This window comes from Orcinus orca, chromosome 9, assembly GCF_937001465.1.
Source record: "Orcinus orca chromosome 9, mOrcOrc1.1, whole genome shotgun sequence".
Taxonomy (NCBI): domain Eukaryota; kingdom Metazoa; phylum Chordata; class Mammalia; order Artiodactyla; family Delphinidae; genus Orcinus; species Orcinus orca.
The window spans coordinates 15,915,462-15,936,576 of record NC_064567.1 but is presented as its reverse complement, the minus strand read 5'-3'; the positions used below and the strand labels follow the sequence as shown (position 1 = coordinate 15,936,576).

At 39.8% G+C, this 21,115-nt stretch overlaps 1 protein-coding gene and 1 long non-coding RNA gene across 4 annotated transcripts in view; one reads left to right on the top strand and one right to left on the bottom strand.

Annotated features, from left to right (window-relative positions):
• PTN (pleiotrophin) overlaps positions 1–8,466 on the bottom strand; it is a 96,365-nt gene extending 87,899 nt beyond the window's left edge. The window contains exon 1 of one of the 2 annotated variants that reach the window (XM_004272163.2): positions 8,067–8,466. The gene's annotated coding sequence lies outside the window, so the exon portion shown is untranslated. The remainder of the gene's footprint in view (positions 1–8,066) is intronic. The other variant, XM_012533898.3, reaches the window with a different exon arrangement.
• Positions 1–21,115, top strand: part of LOC117202304 (uncharacterized) — an 86,673-nt gene that overhangs the window by 13,625 nt on the left and 51,933 nt on the right. The window contains exon 4 of one of the 2 annotated variants that reach the window (XR_004484543.2): positions 4,428–4,531. This is a non-coding gene — a long non-coding RNA (uncharacterized LOC117202304). Of the gene's footprint in view, positions 1–2,369; positions 2,939–4,427; positions 4,532–21,115 lie in introns of those variants that run through there. The other variant, XR_004484542.2, reaches the window with a different exon arrangement.

Genomic DNA, 21,115 nt, shown 5'->3' with positions numbered 1-21,115 from the left:
CAAGATTATCTGTTCCGTCTAAACAGCACATCCTTTGCTGGGAGAAAGATTTTTTGTTTGCTTCATGGGATTATGTTTGTTTGTTTGCATTTTTCTATTTCCAACTTTTTAATGAGAGTCCATCAGATTAATTTACTAAGCTTTCTTTATGATTCAAATTTACCCATGTCAAGCTAAATAAATTAAATTTCCATCTTAATTGGCCCACTTAGTAGAAACAAACGCACATGTTAATGTGTGGAAAGCTATAAACATATAGCATACATCGATTACTATGTTGATCTAAAAAGCAGGACACACAATTATTTGTGCAACTATTTTCAAAGGTTAAATCAGAAAAACTATAAAAGTATATCAGAGTGTTAACAGTGGTGTCCATTTTGAGCAGGATTATAAGTCATTTTTTTCCTTCTTCATAACTTAAAAAATTTTAATATCTTGTAGCATGGACATTTTTCTAGAATGAGAAAAAATAATATGTTTCTCCAGGTATATATTTGTGTTTTCCTAATAACAAACATAATAATCAAAAAACCCTTATTTTTGTTCACATCATTAAAATTAATCAAACTTTTCACAAGTTTGAAATGAATTGAGCTGTATGTAAGATTCTGTGTTTTGCCAGAGTCATTGAATTTAACAGTTAACTATATATGGTAATCAAGAAAAGAGGATGAGAAGAAAGACTTTACATTATTGTTTCAAAACTTAAGTACCTCCACCAGTTAAAATAACGTAATAAACTCCCTGCTTTCTTCCTATAGCAGCTTCAGGCTTCCTCATTTGATCACCTTGGACCATATCTAAAGAAATATACCAGAAGGCAACATTCTTTTATAGAAAATATTTTTTGAAGAACTAAATTGGCCCTTGCATAAGATTCTCCAAAGCTGCAGGATTTTTTTTTAAGCCAAAGATCCAACTTCTGACTTAACATGGACACCCCATCTGGCCAACTGGAAGATGCCCAGTGGAAGCCTTCAGATGTTCTAATGCTCAAAAATGAAGGCCACTTTGTGTTACAACTTTAGCGATGATTCTCTGCTATGGGGAGCAATAATTCCATGGGCAGGTTTAGAACAGGCCATATTATTAGCAAATAAGGAAGGCCATTATGAAAACATTATTTTAAAGTTTTACATGGTCTCCATTTGTTTTATCCTGAGTGGAGACTTTCTCTGTTCCCTAAGATTGTTACTGAGATACGTTCCGTATTGATTGATTCTGGACTCTGAGGCAAGAGTCCTTGGCTCCTTCCTTAGGCAGCCCAGCATCTCCCAGGAAGCCACACAGATGGATGATCCCTGCTCTACTTCCCTTATGGTGTGGAAAGGCACATCCAAGGGAAAAACAGATGTTCAAACCTTAAATAAGAGAATACTCTAGCATTCAGAAAGCATATTACACTACATCCTTCTCATCGTAAGAATGAAGTTTCCTAAACACTATTACTATCACTTACACCCTCGCAGGGGAAGGCTCCAGGAGAAGCACCGGTAAGAGGCCTGAGATCACACCTGACAAAGGGCCTTGTATTCTTAAGGGGCTCAGTCAAGTCCATAGCAATTCGGATGGTGACTCTGCAAATTTCTTTTATAAATAATGCAACATTGTAAATATGACTCGCACATGAAGATACAGGAGTGATCAGCTTTTGCACATAGTAGGAAGTGTTATCGTCAATGACCTTCGTTGTGTGTTTTAAGCTATGCATGTCACGATTAGAGAGTTCTGATTTCTTGCCTGCTCTCCCAATTTATGGAACTAAACACTAGTGACTGGTCACTCAAAATGAGGTCCCCAGGCCAGCAGCTACTGTCGCCAGGGAGCTTGTTAGAAAGGCAGACCCTGAGAGTCCACCAGAGACCTACTGAATCAGAATCGCATTTTAGCAAGATCTCTAGGTGACTGACATGCACATTGAGTGTGAGAAGCACAGCTATAGTATAAAGTGCTGCTAATCAATTGTAAAAACCTAAATTTAGTGAGAATAACCGATTGAAATTTTTGGTATGCATCCTTTACAACTCTCAGGAAGCCCTATAACATAATATTTAGTAAAACAATTCATAACCATTTTAGTTTAACCTTTTTTACAATTGTCTACTCACTTTTTTTTTTCACTCTGACTCCGATTTCCTTTTCTTCACACCTGTCACACATCTTTCCTCTTACTCACTTCATCTGGTCAAACTTACCTTTCAGCATCTTAGGCAATCTCTAGGGGTCCTGAGAAAATGATAACGACAAGCAGCAGAACTGAGGAAAGAGACAGGCAGAACTGGCCCCACTGATTTCATTAACAGTAGCTTATGTTTAGTGTAGCAGTTTATAAACAGTGCCTTGTTACGATTTACCTTTACCACCAGCCCGTGAGGTAGGCAGAGCATCTATCATCACTATCACCCTCAACACCATCATCATCAACATCATCACCAGCTTACAGATGAAAACCCTGAGGTTCCAGGAGACACAGGGACAACTCGGCTTCCGGCAGAACTGCGATGAGATAAATGCGGGCTCCTGAACCCAAACCTGAACTCTTTCCTCTGAGCTGACGGCTCCATGATGGCAGCAGGGCCACAGCACATGGCTATGGGTGTCACCAACCTCAGCAATGAGACGGCTGCACCTTGGTTTGGGAGTGCCCTGTAGGTAAAATGCTCTCCTAGACACTGTAGGAAAGGCCAAGGTCAACGGTCTGATTCGGGGACCTTACATGTCAAATTCCCTGGGGCCTGGAGCACGATCACATGTTCCGTGTGTTTCTTTTCAGAAGGGGTTTTGGATCTGCATTTAGAGAGAACAGTCTGAGACTAGAGAGGGCAGAAGCATTTCAAGAAGAAGAAAGTCTCACCTAGGTTTCTGTTTGTTTGTTTTCTCATGGCAGGTGGACATGAGAAATAAAGCAGTGGGGGAGGGAAAGCAAGGGTGGACTTTCATGGGGGCGGGTGGGCAGGGCTGCATCCCCCTAATCAGCATTTCCATTATCCTCATCAAATACTCTGTAGCAGTCAGACTCTGGGTTCTGTCCTTCACACTCATTTTCTAGATTAATATTCATGTCCATCCTAGGAGGTATTAGTGCTGTCATCTTAGGGATAAGGAAATTGAAGCAAGAAAGACCACGATATTTGCTAATGGTCACACAGCTAGTAAGAAGCGTAGCTGTGGTTTACCTTGATTTCTTTAAACTTAGAGCTCAAATATTGGAGCATTACAGCCAATGTTTCTAATACATCACCTGCATCCAGGTGCCCTGTCACATGTCCATCTTCCCTGACTCCACCTCTCAAATCAGAATCTCTGGGGATGGGCTCCAGGCATCCGGATGCTAAGACATGACTCCAGTTATTCTGACAAACACCGAAGAAGGGAAACCACTACACTGGGTGATTTGGCCGCTTACTCTACATACACTGGAGTTTAGGTTTGACATGAGAGGCAACTGAGAAAGAAAATTAATTAGTCAGCTGAAGATATGGCATTATATTATAGAGGAGAAAAAAATATCCAAACTAGAAATTTTAAGATCTTTTAAGGTCGTCAAGATTCTTGTATTAAATAATGGGGTCATCTTAACCTCTTTGAGTTTGTATCCTTATCAATTAAAAAAAATCCTGTTCAGCCTACCTAAGTAGAATTGTTATGAAAATATGATGAGAAAATAAATGTTATTAGTTCTGAAAAGCAAAGGCCTGTAGCCACAATGAAGTTATGATGAAAATAATGTCCCAAGTGTTCAGTCTTAAGGCTTTGAATAACACAGTTTGTTAAAGAAGAGGTAAGGTTTCCTTCTCCTTTATGCAGGTGAGTCAGAGACCATGCAAGGTCGAGAGCCTTAAAATAAGCAAGGTGAAATATGATTAGGAAGACGCTCCAGAGAACTGGCAGACCTATATGATGTTTGCAATAAAGGAGGTAGAGGAAAAGACAGGAGAGCCTTCTTCTAGAGGTTCAAGGTTGAGAATGGGGTGCTTGGGTTTAAACAGGAAATTGGTACCAGGTGATGTATAGAGGGATTGAGTATAGAAGGCAGTCAAGGTCATTGGAACATGAGGAAGAGCAGAGAAAATGGTATTCAGAGTCATTTACTTATTTTTTCACTCATTCATCAGATATTCATTGGGCATTTCAATGGTCTCACTCTAGATATGATAGGGTTCTGGAGAGGAATGAGAGAGTGTCTGCCTTCTAGGGGTGCACGGTCTGGGTGGGGTGGAGCTGGTGGTAAAAGTGAGTAATTCCAAGAGGTAAACGATGTGCTTTTCCAGTGTTGGCGCTGCTGGGAAAGGAGGAACGGAAGTCGCCGGAAGGGTGGGTGGCGGGGGGAATTAGAGCGCCACCTAGAGGGAGGATTTGCCTGGGAAAACCCTCCCTTGGCGCCGTTAATCTCAGACTCATTCAGTTTCACCCAAATTCCACAGCTGAAGGTAAAGGACTTGCTATCGTTCCCTCCATGTCTGTGATTTCATTGAAGAACAGTCATCTCATATCTCAGTATAAAAAGTGGAAGAAGTGGGCATAAAAGGTGAGAGATACAGAATGCTATTTGTGCCTTACAATGATGTTTTGGTTTTTAATAAGCACAATTCTTAGAATTAAGAGCCCAAGTGTCAGTTACTATGACTTACTTCATTCAAGATTAATATGTAACAATAGATTTTTTTCACTAACTATGAAGTTTCAGAATCTAAGAACTGTGCTTTTAGGAAACTCATTATGATGATGTTTTTATTTGAAATATCACTTTATCTTAAGCCTACTATGAAGAAATGGCTCCAAAATAAAGCCCAGTAGAAAAAATTAAGTTATTTCTCAAAATATCTTAAGCATGAACTATTCACTGTATTCCCTGCTTACTATGAAGAAATAGGGATTTGTGGTGAATGTGATCTACATAATCAAATCTGCAATATTACCATAATTATAATGCTCTCTGATAACGTTACATTATAGTTATCCTTCTAAACCACAGAAATCTTAACTTGTCATTTACCAAATACTAAAATAGGAACAAAAGGCTTGTTATATTTGACAATCTAGAAAGATCGTATGACACCTATGCCATGTGGAAAACGATTCCACATACAAGACTGGGAAGAAGTGCATGGAAAAATCGCCCAGTGGATGGAAAATTGAATGGGCCATAAACATCAAGAATGGAGAACTTTCCAAAGTGAGGCTGTGGCCCAAATTCCACTCAAGCCAATTGACTCTGGAAGGAAAAAAGCTGGCCCAGCTTGTAAAGAGAAGCTCCATATCTGAATATTATTTTACCCCAGGGCAATGACATGGTTTTGTGTCAAAAGGAAACAAAAGTTCTCTGATTATTCATTAGAACTGCAGCCAAAAGAGACAACATTCATCACCCTTAGAGAAGCTCCACTCAGCATCCAAACAAGGGCTGTTGGGAGGCCTGACTCACCTGATGCTTAAAGATGAGCATCTCTTTAAACTGGACTGACCTGCACTCAGGTGTAAACCAGCTTGCTCCCTGATCACCCTGGGTGGTCTCAGTTTGGGCATTACCTTTAGGAGGGAAGTCAAGGACAGCCATCCTATTCACTATGTCACCATATTAAAAAGCGTAAGTGTTGGGAGAACTGGAATTTATAATCTGAATTCTAACTACTGGCCCTCAATCCACCATTAACTAATACCCCATTTCGAACAAGCCACCCAAACTCAGTCTCCTGAGAAAATTTTGAATAGTAATAAAATACCACATGGCAAATAAGAATATGATCAGAATTCACATGAGACTGTCATTTAAATAAGAAAGCAAGAGTATCTTCAAAAGGAAAAAAATATTTAAACCCCAAATACTTAATTTCTAGGATTGATTTTATTGATAAAAGTGATTAAATTATTTGGGGACCTTATTTCTCTCAAGTTATTTTCAATGATCCGGTTCTGTGAAAATTCAAACTAGGCCACTAGGTTTTCTAGAGTAAAAACATCAAAAATGTTCATTAAAAAATGTGGGTTCTGCCACATATTGCTATATGTGAAGACTAAATAGGTACATGGAAATTTTCAATAAATCAGTAAATTTATTATACCCAATACCATGAAAAGAGGTCCAGGAAACCACAAAGTTATGTATTATAAACATAATATATTGTACTATAAATATTTTAAATATATGTTATCATCCTCATTCTATATAATACCCCATCGAAAAGTCAGAAAATAAAAAGTCACATATTAACTGTAGTTTCTTTTCTCTCACACTCTAGCTTTGAAAATATAATACATTTGTACCGACAAGCAAACATCTGGAACACAGCACCTAATGCGTTAAGTATGGCTTCAGGTGGTGTTCCTTATAGAGGCCTTTCCCTAAATGATAAAAAAAAAAAAAAAAGTCCTAAAAGAGGCCTGGGAACAGGAGGAGAGGAAAGATCAACTTCTACAGATTTAAAATACGATTAGAGAATTAAAAGCACCAAAGTTTCTTAAAGCACAAAATAATGGTATTAGAGGTTTTTTTCACAACATAATTTTTCAAAAGCCCATCCTCTAATTTAAATGAGAAAGTACAAATATTGCCACTCTAAAATAACTCATGTCCCAAAGGGAGGAAAAAAGAAAACACCACTCCAGTTTTCTTAGAATTTAACTGGACTATAATTTATTTTAATGATTTGGTCTTTAGAATGCATAATTTACTTAAAAAGGAACATAATGAAGATGGAAAATAGAAGCTTTATTTTCTACGCTGGGAGACACCTCTTTTGTTTCACTCCCATTACCTTTCAATATTTCAAATATCAGTTCATCCCCAGATGATCAAGGGGCTAAAAAGGGCTTTGCTGTTTCGTCAACTCCACATTTGCCTGAGATCATGAAATTGCTTCGTTATATTATTAGTTTGAAAGCGCCTGTTGATAGTTCCTGGACCTCCTCCCAGGCCCTTCCCTCCAACACACACCCGTAGGTCACCTTTCTCAAGCTGTTAAAGCAAAATGCCTCAGTAACCCTCCAGATGAAAACAAAAGATGCCAAAAGGCTGGAACTTCGATTTCTCTCGAATTGTTCATTCTCCCCAACCATCACCTCCCCCCACCACATGCCACTCCTACTTTTTCAGGGTATCCCCCAGACTTACAGGGCAGCTGTTAACAGAGGTAGGGATGAGTTAACAGGAGTGTAGATAAACTCAGTGTGTGTTCTGGTGTTCCTGCATGTTCTGTTAAAGAAAAAGATGTGTGTGTGTCTGTGTGTGTGTTGAAGAGAGAGCAGGTTTTATGTTCTGTGTGTTAAGTAGAGAAGGGAAGGAGTTAAATACATTCCTCTCTTTTAAAATATTTTAACTTATTAGAAACATCAACTCAGAAACTAAGAATCTAGCAGATTGGTAATTAATATACCCAAGCTTTATGTGGGTGAGATAAAAAGTTCAAGTGTCTCTGTACAGGGCAGTTCTTAAAATTATTCAAATGAGAAATGGGATTCAAGGTGTGTCTTTTAAACTTTGGACGTAACCATTTCTAGAACCATTCCTGGGCTGGCAGGCAGGACAAGGAGTGCCCGGATGGTCTGCGAGGGGCCCGCAAGGTCAGCTGGCACTGGGAGGCACAAGCCCCCACTTGGTACCTAGAAATGCCAGCTTAAGACGCATCAGCTGGCAAGCCCTGGGGCAATCCGGGAAGCAGGGGAAGGATGGGAAAATGAGCCCTGCTTGCTCAGGCTGCCTGACTTTCTCTCTCTTGTCTACCCAACCACAGACACACCTACTAACTCAGGTTTTACAAAGAGCAAAGCCCCAGCATGTTCTCCATTCCGCTGGAAGCAGGAACACAGTCCAAATGCGCACATAACATCACAAAAGCTTCTTTCCTTCCACCCATCTATGGGCACCCTGACCATCCTGACCAGACGCCCCCAAAATATGCCTCTGGAGCAAATCAGTTTTGAAAGCAGCCGCACCAGCAAAGACACCAGCAGCCCCTCTCCCACTCCTACCACGATCATCCGCGGGCACCCAGAAAAGTGGCGGAGGCTGAAGGGGAAGTCGATCGGAGAGCCCTCGGAGGAACCGCGCATTCCCTTCCACTTACTCGGAGTTGCAAACGAGCCGCGTGCGCTCAGGCTGCCTTTGTTGGTCGGGGCGAGGCTTTCTGCCCGGAGTCCAGGTACCCGAGTCACTGCTGCTCGCGGCCGCGCCTGTTCCCCGCCGCCGGCACGCACGGTGGCTCACTGGTCTCTTTCTTCCCCTCTCCCCACTTTGGCTTTTCCTCTGCTCTGCGGCTCCCTTGGCGGGATTTTCGGACTGGAAGGCGGGGAACCAGACGGATCCTGCCTCGGAGTGGAGCACGCCCTGCCGGGGAGGGGACGGAAGGGAAATGGAGAATGGGAGGGAGGAGAGGAGCTGGCAGGGAGAATACGAGGGCTGGGCGGGGGGGGGGGGGGGGGGGGGGGGCGCCTTTCCCTCGAGAGCTGATTGGGAAACTTATTAAAAGCAGGGTTCACCAGGGGCAGTATCTCCCCACCCGCGCCAGCACGCGGATTTGAAGAGGCCACGCGGATTTGAAGAGGCAAGAGGCCACGCGGATTTGAAGAGGCCAGAGGCCAGAGGATGAAGCCCTGTTTCGTTTTTAGCAGAGACAGATGCAATATCTCTTTCCCAAACTTTGTGCGTGACCTCTTCTTTAGGTGGGTGCGTACCCCAGTTTATCAAGTAGCGCATCTTAAATGGACGATTGATGGCATCTTAAACTACAGTTTGGGCCCCCGGCGATTCTTTTTAAATGATACTCAGGGTGGAAAAGCAGTCTTCAAGACCAGGCTCTCATTTGTCCCCACGTCTATCGCCCTCGCCCCGCACAGCCTCAGTCACTTCAGCTGTCAGTCCCATCCCACCTGCGCGTCACCACATGTGCAAAGGACTTTTTTGCGCTTGTCACAGAGTGACAGATGTCTGAAAGTTCCCAATTAAAATGCCACTTTCTTTTAGGGGGCTCTTTCCTTTTCTGGCTTCCTTGGTGCATTTAGTGACCTATTTAGTGACATGCCTTTGACACCCAAGAATTTAGGGGGTTAACGAACGTAGCTCGAACTCCGAGGTTTGTAAAACTCAGAGGCTGGACTTCTGTGTCTTTCTGGAATTACATTTTTCTTCGAATGAGGAAAGAAGCTAGGATAATATACCTAGGATTGTTTAAGTAACACATAGATGAGTATCTGTGATATAGATGAAAGTATTGCACAAAAATGATTAAGTATAAAACAAATTTGCCCAAACATTCTCAAAAAGGAAATTGTGAGGTTCTCCTCCGCTCATCCGTTTTTTCCTGCTCTTCGTCTTGCTTTCACTGCCTTTCAGCTTATCATTTGATGACGCCCACCCCAAATGTGGTTGCAAAATATACTTCCATTTCCTGTAGTTCTGAGGTAACATCCTTTTAATTCAGTTTGATAAATATCTAGTAAGGGCCTTATATAACTCTTCTTTTATTAATTTTTATTGGAGTATATATAGTTGCTTTACAATGTTGTGTTAGTTTCTGCTGCACAGCAAAATGAATTAGTTATATATACATATATAAAACCCCCCTCTTTTTTAGATTTCCTTCCCATTTAGCTCACCACAGAGCATTGAGCAGACTTCCCTGTGCTATACAGTAGGTTCTCATTAGTTATCTATTTTATACATAGTAGTGTGTATATGTCAATCCCCATCTCCCAATTCATTCCACCCCCCCTCCCTGCTTGGTTTCCATAAGTTTGTTCTCTACATCTGTGTCTCTATTTCTGCTTTGCGAATAAGTTCATCTGTACCATTTTTCTAGATTCCACATATAAGCGTTAGTATACCATATTTGTTTTCCTCTTCCTGACTTACTTCACTCTGTATGACAGTCTCTAGGTCTATCCACGTCTCTGCAAATGGCACTATTTCATAACTTTTTATTGCCGAGTAATATTCCATTGTATATATGTACCACATCTTCTTTATCCACTCCTCTGTTGATGGGCATTTAGGTTGCTTCCATGTCCTGGCTATGGTAAATAGTGCTGCAATGAACACTGGGGTGCATGTATCTTTTTGGATTATGGTTTTCTCTGGGCATTTGCCCAGGAGGGGGATTGCACGGTCATACAGTAGTTCTATTTTTAGTTTTTTGAGGAACCACCATACTGTTCTCCATAGTGGCTGCACCAATTTACATTCCCACCAACAGTTTAGGAGGGTTCCCTTTTCTCCACACCTTCTCCAGCATTTATTGTTTGTAGATTTTTTGATGATGGCCTAAGTGCCTTATATAACTCTTAAAATTTACATGTGCTTTGTACTCAAGCTAAACCCCAAAATAAGAAGCATTGTTTTGTGGGAAGTAGTTCTTAGAGACTTAGGGACTCTGACGGCTATGTAGACAAGTGTACCATGGAGGAGCTGGCTGGGGACGAAGAGCTGTTTCAACAAGCAGTGCTTTGAATCAGTCAATCAATCCATCCATTTTTTCAAAAGCAGAGGCATCAGAAATTCACTTACACACCTCTAGTCTGTCCCCATAACCAAACTCTCCGTACATCTGCCACACACCATCCTCAAATGACATAAATGACTAAGGAAGTATCTTCCTTCTACATACAGACTTCCTGTTGCCTGTTTCCCTTTTGTGATCCCATTTACCCAATGAAATACAGCAATGTTTGTTTTAATCTGATTTTACCTGTATAAATTGTGGAGGAATGGACATTATTACTTTTTATTATTATTTTTCCCAGACCCTTTACTGAAAGAGTCTTCTCCATATTCACTCTCACTCCATAGGGGTGAAATTTCCAGGCTATTAAACAAGGAGTTATCCATTTTCTCTACCTTCTTAAACATTATCTTAACATCTACAAATGTAACATGTGGCTACCAGTTATTATGGTGTTTATCTATAGGGTTGATAGCATAAGCATGAGATCCCCACGATTTCCACTCCATTACATGTTATATCAAAAATATAACCCTTTATTCAAATAGGAACGTATGAAAATTATTTACATGAGTGGTTTTCAACCAGGAGCAATTTTGCCTTCAAGTGAACATTTGGCAATGACGGGAGACATTTTTGGTTGTCACGGCTTAGGGGAGGGGTTGTTACTGGTATGTAGTGAGTAGAGGCCAGGGATGCAGCTAAACATCCTACAATGCACAGGACAGCTCCCACAGCAAAGAATTATTTGGCCTGAAATGTTAATAGAGCTGACATTGAGAAACCCTGACAAACATTATTAACCATTGCATTTTTTTAATTTAAAAAAATTTTATTTATTTTTACTTTTTTATTGTGGTAAAATATACAATGATTTTTAAGTGTACAGCTCTCTGGCATTATGTACACTCACATTGTTCTACGATCATCACCACCATGCTTCCCAGGCTCTTAATTAGAGATTATAATGGCTGGATGGGGCCATAATTACCATTTCTAACCACTGTATTTTAAAAATATAAAGGAAGATTAAAGAGAGGTTCTTTTTAAGAAATGAAAGTCTATGAGATTGATATTAGCCCAGCACGTACACCAAAGTTTAAGAAGATGTTTTCTAATGCACTCTAAAATGTGCAACTTCAAATCCAGACTCCTTCCTGTGTCACAGTCATGGGTCTGTTGATCTAAGATCTCAAGTCATTTCATTTATTTAGCTGACATTCCCTGAGCACTTAAGTTTTTGAGTGAATAGAGCCATGGACAGAAAAAGATGAAAATCTCTACTCTCATACAGCTTACATTTTTGTTTATATAAATAAACAGGCAAATGAAATTAATTAAGGAATTAAATTTTTTTAAGGATGTGATAAGTGCCATGGAAAAAAAGACCGTGAAGGAAGATGAAATCATCTATTTGGGGGAGGAAAAACTTTCTGGGCAGAAATGTGAGTGAAGACTTAAAAGAGGTGAGGGAGCTGACTAAGAAAATATTGGGGAGAAGGACCTCCAGAAAAAGGTCAGCAAATTCAAAGGTCTGACTTTGCCGGATGTGATAGAGGATCCGTGGGGAGGTCACTTGGGCAGGAACGTAGTGCATGGAGGTGAGGAAAGTAACAGGCCAGATCATGCAAAGCCTGTGTCCACCGCAAGGACAGGGGAATTCCACTTTTATTCTGAATGAGGTGGGAAGCCGTGAAGAGTGGCAGAATGGGACTCTGGTCCAACAGGGTCTCTCTGGTGTGTTGAATGGACCACATGAGGGCAAAGGTGGAAGCAGAGATCCCAGTTAGGAGGCTACAGCAGTAATCCACCGTCCAGACTTCTTCCGCATGTCCCTGTTTCTCGTGAAGAATAACTAACCCCAAACTTACCCTTTCATACTTTCTCTGCCCCCAAAAGCGCCTGTCAGCAGTCACCTTGGTTTGCTCATGCCAGTTCCCAGCCTCTCCAGGGGTAATTAATGAGCCCCCTGCATGGGTGTTACCAGGCTAAAATATAACTAAATGCAAGATGATTTGAAGTCATAGAAATCATAACATGTCCTAAGGGTGTTTTGAAAATGAGGCCGCTGATTCTGCAGTGACAAGTTCAAGAAGTGTGATCAGCATGAAGTTAAAAAATGTGAAGGAACCTGCTGAAAAATTGGCCAGCAGGTCTCCTGGATTGCCTGCTTGGCAGGATGTTTGGATTCTTGATTACCACCCCGAGTTCTTCAATATGGCTAGAAGGCAAAAGGACAATTCATCATGCCCTCAGTTTGACAGAAGTCCCATGAATACACTTCTCATCCTCTCTCTGGAATAGTTGAAAGGGAATTTTTTAAAAAACCTTTTATTTTTTGTTCCCTGCAACTATATTACAAAACTTACTTCAATTTCAGGTAATTTTTTAAATGATTTTGCTGTTTTTTGATAACAGAAAACTAAGAAGGGCTTAAGTAATTCAGGAATTTATCTCACAAACAACACAGGTTGGTAGACAGTGTTTTAAAGTCTTCAAGAACCCAGGTCTCTCCATCTTTTTTTTTGTTTGTTTCTTTGTTTTTGTTTGTTTGTTTGTTTTGCGGTACGCGGGCCTCTCACTGTTGTGGCCTCTCCCGTCGCGGAGCACAGGCTCCGGACGCGCAGGCTCAGCGGCCATGGCTCACGGGCGCAGCCGCTCCGCGGCATGTGGGATCTTCCCGGACCGGGGCACGAACCCATGTCCCCTGCATCGGCAAGCGGACTCTCAACCACTGCGCCACCAGGGTAAGCCCTCTTTCCATCTTTTGACTCTGCATCTCCAATTTGTGAACCAATTCTCTTCAATATGGGGTCAGAGAGCTACAGGCATATGTGGCTTAAAATAAAGAAAGCCCAAACCCCAGTGGAGAATAGACCCCTAGCCACACAGCCATAGACTCTGCCAGCAAAAGGAAAAGGTGTAAAGGATTTGGGAAGCAACCCACAATGCCTGCTAGCATTTCTCCATGAAATTTTATAAATGTGCACTTTATCACTCAGTCTCTTACGAATCTAAGTAGCTTGAGTCAAGCCCCTCAATCTTGTCTTTCTTGTCAGGAACTGCTAAAAATCAAGGTTCTCAACTGGCAAAGCTGAGGAGCAGGGCTTGGGCAGTGGCCTCTGCCAGACTCTTCCAGAAAATCCAGCCTGAAACACACAAAGGGGCTTGATCACACGACACAAGAAAATAAAATCTACAGACCAATCTCCATCATGAGCACGGATGCAGAAGTCCGTAACGAATATCATCAAATCAGTACTAGTAATGTAGAAAAAATATAATACTGTACACAAATTGGATGATTATCCCTGGAATGCAAGTTTGGTTTTACATGTGAAAATCCAACAATAGAATTCACCATTTTAACAGATTAACTAGAGGAACAAAAGGAACACATTAAATATACAGGAACAGCATTTGAAAAAATTCAACACCCATTCATGATAACAATTCTCAGCAACTTAAGAATATAAATGATTATCGTTGTTCTGATAAGACATATCTGCAGAAAGCCTCCAGCTAATGTGATACTTAATAGTGAAAGTGAATGCTTTCCATCTAAGATTAGGAACAAGGCAGGAATGACCACTCTTACCACTTTTATTCGATATTGTATTGGAGACTTCAATCAGTAAAATAAAGCCAGAAAATGAAAGGAAAATAATGAAAAGGAAGAAGTACAATTGCCTTTATTCTCATATGACATGAGTATGTACATAGAAAATTGTCAGGAATGCACAGAAAAGCTTCTAGAACTAAAAAGTGTCTTTAGCTGGATGCAAATTATAAAAATCTATTTTATGTCTATATTCTAGCAATGAACAATTGGAAAATGAAATATTAAAAAGTACATATCAAAAGCATGAACTACTTTGTGGGATAAATTTAACAAAACATGTCAAAGGCTTATACACTGCAAAACAACAGACATTTCTGATAAAAGTTATAGAACACCTAAAGAAATGGGAGAGATTTGTTATGTTCATTGACTTGAAAATTTTAAATTGTTAGGATGAAATTCTCTCCATACTTATTTATAGATTAAATGCCATCCAAACCCAATCCCAAGAGGTTTTTTAATAGAAATTGACAAAGTGATACCAAAATTCCTATAGCAGTGCAAAGGATCTCAAATAGGCAAAACATTTAAAAAATATTTTTAATTAAAAAACCTTTTTTCCTTAAGTATAGTTGATTTATGGTATTATATTATTTTCAGGTGTACAACATACTGATTCAGTATTTTTAAAGATTATACTCCTTTTAAAGTTATTATAAAATAATAGCTAAATTTCCCCATGCTGTACAATATGTCCTTGTTGCTTACTTATTTTATACATAGTAATTTGTATCTCTTAATCCCATACTCCTATCTCATCCCTCCCTCGCTCACTCTCTCCACTGGTAACCACTAGTTTGTTCTCTATATCTGTGAGTTTGTTTCTGTTTTGTTATATACATTCTTTTGTTTTATTTTTTAGATTCCATATATGTGATAATATGAAGTATTTGTCTTTCTCTTAGTTCAATAAGCATAGGTCCACCTACATTGTTCCAAAGAGCAGAACTTCGTTCTTTTTTATGACTGAGTAGTATTCCAGTGTGTGTGTGTGTGTGTGTGTGTGTGTGTGTGTATGCCACATCTTCTTTATCCATTCATCTGCTAATGGGCTCTTAGGTTCCTTCCATATCTTGTAAATAATGCTGCTGTGAAAATTGGGGTGCATGTATCTTTTCAAATTAGTGTTTTCATTTTCTTTGGATATATACCCAGCAGCGGAATTGCTGGATCATACGGTAGTTCTATTTTTAGTTTTTTGAGGAACCTCCCTACTGTTCTCCACAGTGGCTGCACCAATTTACAATCACACCAACAGTGTACTGGGGGTCCCTTTTCTCCATATCCTCACCAACATTTGTTATTTGTAGACTTTTTGATGACAGCCGTTTTGACAAGTGTGAGGTGATATCTCATTGTGGTTTTGATTTGCATTTATCTGATAATTAGCGATGTTGAGCATTTCTTCATGTGCCTCTGGGCCATCTGTATATCTTCTTTGGAAAAATGTCTATCAAATAGGCAAGACATTTTTAGAAATAAAGAACAAATTTGGAAGACACACTGCTTGGTATCAAGTCTTACTGTAGAGTAAAAATAATCAAAATTATTGTTTAGTACTGGCATAAATATAGAATTATGGGTCAATGAAGAACAAAATCATCAATTCACAAATAGTTTCAAATGTATTTAAGTGGAGAAAAGATGGTCTTTCCAACAAATGGTCCTGAAAGAACTGGATATCCACATGGAAAGAAATAAACTTCGACACCATAGAGAAAAATTAACTCCAAATAGACCTAAATGTAAAAGCAAATGCTATAGAATGTCTAGATAAATAGTAGGAGAAAATCTTTGTTACTCTGGAGTAGGCAAAGGTTTCATAGATTGGACATAAATAGCACGAACTATTGTTAAAACATTGAGAAATTGCACTTCATCAAAATTAAAATTTTGCTCTTTGAAAGCCATCATAAAAATAATGAGGCAATCCTGACAATGAAAATAAATACAATTTTCCCTCAACATTTGCCAGAGAGATTTGTTCTATGACCCCCATGATACTAAAACCTACCCATGCTCAAGTCCCTTATATAAAGAGGCATAGTGCAGTTGGCCCTCTGTATCCATGGGTTCCACATCCTCAGATACAGGAGGGCCAGCTGTCTTCTCAAAATATGTGTCTGACAAAGATCATGATCCAGAACATTAAAGATTCCATATGACTCAATAATCAGATGTCAGCCATCCTAATAGAAAATTGCCAAAAGATCTCAACAGACACATCACAAAATGAAATATGTAAATGCCGATAAGCATAGAAAGAAATGCTCAACATCGTTTGCCCTGTCAAGGAAATGCAAACTCAAACCCCAATGACATACTACTACCTACCTACTCAAAGAGCTACAATTAAAAATATTGACAATCCTAAGCATTGGTGGTGATATAAAAAGATAAAACCAGTTTGGAAAACAGTTTGGCAGCTGTTAATAAATTTAATGAATTAAAAATACATCTATCGGGCTTCCCTGGTGGCGCAGTGGTTGAGTCCGCCTGCCAATGCAGGGGACACGGGTTCGTGCCCCGGTCCAGGAGGATCCCGCATGCCGCGGAGCGGCTGGGCCCGTGAGCCATGGCCGCTGAGCCTGTGCGTCCGGAGCCTGTGCTCCGCAACGGGAGAGGCCACAACAGTGAGAGGCCCGCGTACCGCAAAAAAAACAAAACAAAACAAAACAAAACATCTATCATATGATCCAGACTTTTCACTCTTAGGTATTTACTCAAGTTAAATAAAAATATGTATCCCACACCAAATTTTGTATATAAATGTTCATAGCATTTTTATTCTTAATAGCCCCAAATTGAAAATCCTTCAGTTGTTGAATGTGTTAATAAAATGTAGTAGATGCGTTCAATGAGATATTACTCAACCATAAGAGAATAAACTACTGATACCTGGCAACAACATGGATTAACTTCAAAAACATTACACCGAGCAAAACAAGCCAGACACTTGTGAGCATATACTGTATGATTATATTATATAAAATTCTAGAAAACCTAGGCTAATCTACATTGACAAAAAATAGATCAGTGTTGCCTGCAACTGCAGTTCAGGTTGGGAGAGGTTGATAGAACCATCAGATAATCTACTGATGTGGTGGTTGCATGGAAATATACATTTATTAAAAATCTTCAAACTGTACCCTTAACATGAGTGCATTTTATTGTATATCACTACAATTCTTAAATGGACCTCAAGAAAATTTTTTACAGAATCAAATAATGAGGTAGCTAGCTGTAGTGATTAATGACATAGACTCTAGTCAGACTTCCTGGTTTCAAAGGCTGGGACTTTCACTTACTGGCTGTGTGATCTTTGGTAAGTTATTTAACCCCCCTGTGCCTTGGTTTACCATTGGAAAAATAAGGATGATAACAGTGCCTGCCTCTCAAGTTTGCAAAGAAAACTAAGCTTTTAAAATGTCTAGAACACTGCTTGGCTATTAATAAACACGATATCATCATTCACTAAACTAACAAAGAACCTTTAAAATTACTACGTAAAAATCTGGGGCAGACACTGCATTATATTGGGACTAGATCCATGTGTAAAGGAAATAATATGAAGTAACAAGTCCTTTAAATATGTACTTTCCCTTAAATAAAAGCTGTATCCTAAGACTCTCAAACGTAAACCACTTTATTTTAAGAAATCAGTTTTTCTTTGCTCATTTCCCAAATTAGATTGCTAACCCCTATTATTAACAGCTATTTTGTTGATAGTCAACAAAGAAGGATGTCTGCAGTGTGTAGGTGCCTGACTAGTCAACCCTCAGATTCTGCTTCAACACCAGCTCATCTAGGCAGCACTTATGCTGGGGATACACAAAGACAAAGCAACATGTGAAGACACGTGCCCTGTCCTCCAAGAGATTACACATATGGCATTACTGCCAAATGTGTATGAGTTTATAATGAAGGGTTGTTTCCTCAGTTCAGAAGAAAAAGCATCCACAGCAAAAGTCAGGAAAAATTAAAGAAAATAGAAATGGAAAAATTTATGCTGGGTTTGAAGAATGCGTTTTATGAGTCAAGTTAGAGGTGGCAATTATTCTAGCCAGGGAAGCCCATGAAGTCCAGAAAAAATGCTGGGTATGGTTTGTGGGCAATTTTGGCTGAAGCAGAGGCCAGACCTGGGAGCAAACTTGAATCGGAGTGAAGGTCACTTTGGGGCAGATCTTGAGTCTGCCTTTATTGTCAACCCTGCAGAGACGTGGCGGTGTCTGAAACAGACTGACACGGTGCAGGCAGTATTTAGGAAGATTAATTTGGCAGATGTATGGAGACAGACTAAAAGAAAATCCTTTAAGAACTTGTCACCTTGTCAGTCTTTGATTCAATAATCCAAACTTTTACAGCGCAGGTAAAATGTATTTGAATGACATCGTCTAAAGTTTGGCCTTTAATAATGTGCTTCATTTCTCATCGTCTCCAATATCCATTTCTACTGCAGCCAGGTAGCTCTCCCCTGCAGCCTCTGTACATAGCGTGCTTCTTTACACCTCATAGTTTCTTGCTATTTTTCTGGACTGATAAGGTCTTCCCTGCTCTACTGCTTTTACCCAAACACTATTCTTCAGTCAAGTTCCTCCTGCACCATGAAGACTTTCCAGGTTTACAGTGTGGCAATGCTCCATCACCTCCAACACCTCTCTCAGAGCTCAGTGTTTTAAAAAAAACAAAAACAGAAACAGTGAGTTCTCATTTGGAAGGAATGCAGACTCAAGAATACTGGGTTAAAAATGAGCAGAATCAGATTCTCTTGATCTGTTGCTAGTTAGTTTTCTGACGTTGGATAAACCACCAATGGCTCTTGACCTTCATATTCTTCTCTTTACAATATAGTAGAACAAGTAATCTAAGATCCTGCTATTCTGAGTATGGGATTGGATATTATATAATTGGATATTTATTATTATAATTTTAGGAATTTGGAAGTCCATAGTTAACGTGTCTTTTTTCTGAACAAAATCCATCTTTCTTTTCATTTTCCCTCTTAAATATTGCCATCTTCAAGTGCTACAGCAACTCCACTTTCTTTAAATACTGTAAGTTTTACAAAGTCTTTCACATATATTTTCTCATTTGATGCATATCAGGAACCCGTAAGGATAGATATCATATTACTCTGTCAGAGCTGAGGAAGCAGAAGTTTAATCCTCTGATGAAGATGGTGACAACCTTTCGCAGAGGCATTTCTATCTTATCTAGGGTTCTTTCCCCACTCCCTGCCCCGCTTCTGCCTGTCTGTCTGTCTGTCTCTCACTGACTCCCTCTACCACTTCCAGAAAATGTACATATTTTATACTTGAGATGAACAAATTTCTCATTAATGGCAGTTTTGCAATATACTGAAAAGAAGCAAGGTTATGCCCATGCACTCAGCTGAGACCCTCCTTCAGACATTAGTATTTCCTTTCTTGTATCAGAAGATTTTTTTAGGGAAATCAGGCAAAGGGATGTGAGCCTGAGTCATCCTGTTCAGATATGTTGGGGCTCTGTGGTTTATTTTAAGATCAGTTGTTATTCAGTAATTCATGGCCCTAGTTTTATTTTGGAAATGACTTTCATTTCCATTGGGCATGAATATTTAAGCCAAGATTATTATTAGTTGAGACCAAAGTTTAGCCTATGGAAGTCAGCAAAATATTTTCCAAGACTCAAGGAGAAAGTGGCTCTAGGACATATTAGTACAGATAGTCTGCAAAGCATCTACCACACACCTACACACAAATACACAATAAAACACACACATAAGGAAGGAATCAAAGGAAACCTGTCAACAAATGATATATTACATATGACCTTTTGGCAAAGGGTACACACACACACATCTAGAAATGAAAGGAAATGTGCCCACAAATTATGTTTACCAAAATTGCTCCTTGAGATGAAATTTCAGAATAGTCATTTGTTCGTTAGAGAGAAAGAGAAGGAGAGGGGAAGGGAGAGGGAGAAGCAAAAGAAGCCTGGAGACACTGAATACCTTGTTTGTCCAAGGCTAACTTGCAGTAACTTATGCGTATAAAGCAATTTTTCTTTCAAGGATACACCAAACTATCCATCTCCTGCTAAATGTGCATAAAGAAATAGATGCAGATGTTGGATAACTGAGTTGGAAATGGAAATGTTCTTCTTATTCCTGGGGTACAAGAGCTCAGAGTTTGCAGCATTTCTGCTTCTGCTCTCTCCCCCCGCCCCCGCACGGGTTTGGGTTGTGCATGAAAACGGAGATTCTGTGACTAATATCAATGAGACAAAGAAATGAAAGCTCTCTAATCCCTGGGCCAGGCGCCAGCCGTCCCACTGTACGGGGCCACTGGCCAGAAATCCCACTGTATGCTGGGCCCCAAGCCAACCACGATTGGATACAATGAGTTTCACAGCCACTTTTTCAGAACTGACAGCAAATGTCGGGGCACCAACAGCCTTTGATAAGAGCTCCAACTTTCTCTCTAACATTTCTACCCAATAATACTAAAGCTTTTTTTTATTTATAAAGCGGTACTCTCTTGAAGATTGCTTAGTGCTTTTAGAGACACAAACTCATTCATCTCAATGCTTATAGTGAGAAGGGGTGGGGCTGGTGGCCAAGACTGGGAAATCAATATTCTCTTCCTGTTGAGAGAGAGAGAGAGGGAGAGAGAAAGAGAGAGAGGGAGAGAGAAATACGCATATTAGTTTGTGCAACAGTTCATTCTGTTATTGAAATTTCTAGACAATATCTCACATGAATATTCTTCCTTAAATTAAATGTGTGTATCATGAGCTAACTAACACTTGCTGTGTGATTCCTAATGAGTTGTTTACTTAAAATGTCTTCTCTCTTCTTGAGACTGGGGGCTTTTGAAAGGCCAAACACATACACAAACCAGTTAATACGGGCGCCTCTCATTGAACTTTCTGGCTGTTTCAGATTTAAATATTGATTTCTTTCTTTTGCTCTCTCTGCCTCTTCACAATGGCAGCAGCTGTCAGGAAGTTGGGAACTTCATGCCAAGAAAGCACCCAAGAGAATATGAACACCATTAAAATATTTTTTACCTTTTAC